Source organism: Primulina tabacum, chromosome 12 (assembly GCF_025594145.1).
Source record: "Primulina tabacum isolate GXHZ01 chromosome 12, ASM2559414v2, whole genome shotgun sequence".
NCBI classification, from domain to species: Eukaryota; Viridiplantae; Streptophyta; class Magnoliopsida; order Lamiales; family Gesneriaceae; genus Primulina; species Primulina tabacum.
In genome coordinates, this window is record NC_134561.1 from 27,754,113 (window position 1) to 27,757,784 (window position 3,672).

Genomic DNA, 3,672 nt, shown 5'->3' on the forward strand with positions numbered 1-3,672 from the left:
ATTCTTACCTTTTAGTAACCTTATTATCATGCCAAGAGTTTCACCTTTTCATCTCAACTTTACGAAGTTAGCTATTCATTATTCAAAGTGTAAAATTTTTAATATGAAATTAACATGCTAATTATATTTAAATGAAGAAGTAAAGGAAAAATATAAAGAGAAATATTATGAACTCAAAGGTTTGTTCATAGAATGAGGGATATCTCAATACATTACAATGCACCCTTATTTATAGCCAAATTTGGGGAGACAACCACAAATAAAATATTATTTTTTTACACAAAAGTCTTCATTGATATTCCAAGATATTATATTATATTACACTTCACTTTTGAAAATCTTCTTCTCCGAATTTGCTTCTTCACATAAAAAGAAACATGTGGATAATTGAGTTATCTAGTTGTGGTATTTTTTTTCAAACCATTTGACCAAGTAATTTGAGAGATATGGTCAAAATACTAGAGCATGGTAAAACTGCCACTCCTTTGGTAACTTTATTTGTTGCTTAATTTGATCCCAATTGTGAGAGGATTTTTATCTCATGCTTGCCACCAATATTGTAGATATTAACAACAACTTTCTACAGGTCCAAGAATCATCTTAATCCCATTTGCAACGCCAAGTTTATTCTTGTTTTATCGAACCTGTAAAAAATAGTAAAAACTTGTAATTACACAACAACTTATATTTTATACAATTTATTATAAAACATATAATATTTAAACATTTAATAAAACAAAAACTATATATTTATATTATAAAACATTTAATTAATGTACAATTTTGATGTTTATCATTTCCCTTTGTCCATGTTCAATTTTGGCTGAGTATCATTGGTGAAAGTTTCATCTTGGTTGCTAAACCCTAAACCAGTTTTATCAGTAACTAATTTTTTCCTATCTTGTATTTCAGCTGTTTCAACATATGATTTATTCCATGCCTTAATAAGCTCAGTTTGCTTTGAATTCTCAAGCATTAACTGCTGAATCATAGATTGATTCTTGCTTCCTTTAGCATTCAGCTCAGGAATCTCCCGTTTTAGACTCAACAGATCAACTGATTCATCAGATTTAGTTTTATCGTCTTTCGGATTAGTTTGCTTTACTCTGGCCTTCTCAAAAGATAGGGCAAGCTTGTGGTACTCATTGACCATGTCATGAAGTGTAAAAATAAGTTCATCTCGTGTGAAGTCATTTGAACTAAAGTCGAATACCTGTTAACTGGTTGACTCCAGTTCTGTGTCATCAGCCATCACACATTTGACCTCCTCATCATCATCACTTGAGCAGCTCAAGCTCTCAGGTTCTGAATCATCACTGTCAGATTCCGCTAATTTGGACTTGTTTTCCTCTGCTAGAAGCACCTCATGTTTCTTTCTGTATGATTTCTTATCATCTTTACTTCTTGTCTTGTGCTCGTAAGACTTCTTTCCTTTTTCAGTTGAGTCTCGACTGTCCTTCTTTGGCTTAGGATAGTCAGCAATAAAGTGACCAGCTTTTCCATAGTTGTAGCAAGCATTAGATTCTTCCATAGAGTTATTTCTCTGATAATGTCATTGAAAGTTTCCTTGATTTCTTCTCATAAATCTTCCAAACTTTTTGACAAATAATGACATAGCGTCATTACTTAACTGATCAATAGATTTGTCAACTGAACCAGTTGGTTCCAGTTTGACAGCAGTTAGGGCAGTTGTAGCAGCTGGTGTAGAAGGTTCCCCTTCGAGTTTGCAACTCAAACTCGTAGACTTTTAAATCAGCAAATATATCATGAAGTTTGACCTTGTTCAAGTCCTTTTATTCTCCCATTGTCATGGTCTTAACATCTCATTCCTTGGGAAGACCTCTGACTAATTTACGTTCTACCTCTTTATTTGAATACACCTTTCGAGTGCATTCATTTCGTTTACTATGCTACTGGTTCTTTCATAATATTCGTGCATCAATTCTCCAATCTTCATCTTGATACTATCAAACTTTTAAACAAAAACAAATAGTTTATTCTCCTTGGTTTGCTCATTGCATTCGGAGAGCTGAATCAGTTTCTCCCAGATTTCCTTGGCAGTTTGCACATTTTTATTTTGCTGAAAGTGACTTTATCCAGCATTTTGTACAAAATTTCTTTAGCCACATTGTCCAAGTTGGCTTTTCTCTTGTCTTCAGCTGTCCATTCATCTCGGGGTTTTTCAATGCGGTATGGTACCCCATCAGTTATGGCAACAACAGTGTTTGCCTTCAATAATTTCATGGGTCCGTCTGTAATAATGCACCACATGTCATCGTCTTCTACAGCTAGATGAGCCTGCATTCTTATTCTCCAATCATCAAAATATTCTCTGGAGAACATTGGAATTTTGTTGAATGAAGACATGGTAATCAGTTTGTATATTGGAATATTCAGGAACAAGAATTAACTGCTCTGATACCACTTGATAGGATCGGGTAGAGGTGAAATATTTTAGAAGGGGGAGGGTTGAATAAACACTAACAATTTTCACAACCTTTTCTTTTTTTATGAATCGGTTTAGTGAGAAACTGATACTCGGGAATCTTGTAAGTCGATATCAATGAGTTAAAAATAAAAGTACGGAAATAAACTGACTGATAGATAGAATAAGACTGAAATAAGAAGACACGAGATTTTATGGATGTTCAGAGATTTCAAACACTCTTACGTCACCCTTTATACCACAAAGATAGGATATTCACTAAAATACTTTGATCGATACAAAGAGTTGTACAGAACCACTTCAGTTTTGGACTTAACAATGCCAAACTGAAAATCTTAGTTACGAACTAGTTCACAGTACTCAATTGGACTGAAATAATTTAGCACAAGTGATCTCTTCAAGATCAAGTATAATAACAATAAATTTTGTGCTTGTAAACTCGAAGTATAGCTTTGAATGCTATAAATCTATATAATAAGCGCGAGGTTTGAAATTTGGAAAACTTTTTGGAGAGTAACAACTTAGTTGATAAACTAGTATATCGATCTGGTTGATTGAGAGAGTTTCTCAGCTACTCTTCTTTGCTATTTATAGGCTATGCCTCCAACAGTAATATTGAATGTGATTTGAAACTTTCTATCCGTTGTTTGTGATCAGGAAAACTTGCACAGTGAATAATCCCCAAAATTTATTTTATAAATGAAAGCTCGATTTAAATATCGCAAGTGCACGATAGTCAAGTTATAATAAACGTAAGTGAATACGAGTATCGTTCCACAAGGACTGCGTTACACTATTTTTATTTTCAAGTAAAATTTCTTTAGCAACGATAAAATGAGTTGATGAATAAACTAATGTAAATTAAACAACTAAAATAATTAAAATGCAAAGAAAACGTACTCAAGACCGCAATGATTAATTTGGATTAAATCAAATGAGAAATGAATTTGTTGGGAATTAGCAGTTCACCTACCACTCGTGTTTAAATAATCACACTCGACTTTTACTCGTGCGTTCGACGGAATTCCCTAGACTAATTAATATACTCTGTCGAGCTATATTAATACTAATCAAAAACATGCAGTACTCAAGTGTCCTCAAATATTTAACAGTTCAAGATTGCATTACATTCTATGAAATCCACTGGCTTTCATTCGGGTGAACTATCACTAACGACACGTACCCAATTCCGTATATCTACTAAAATTGTAAATCCGTGGTTTATA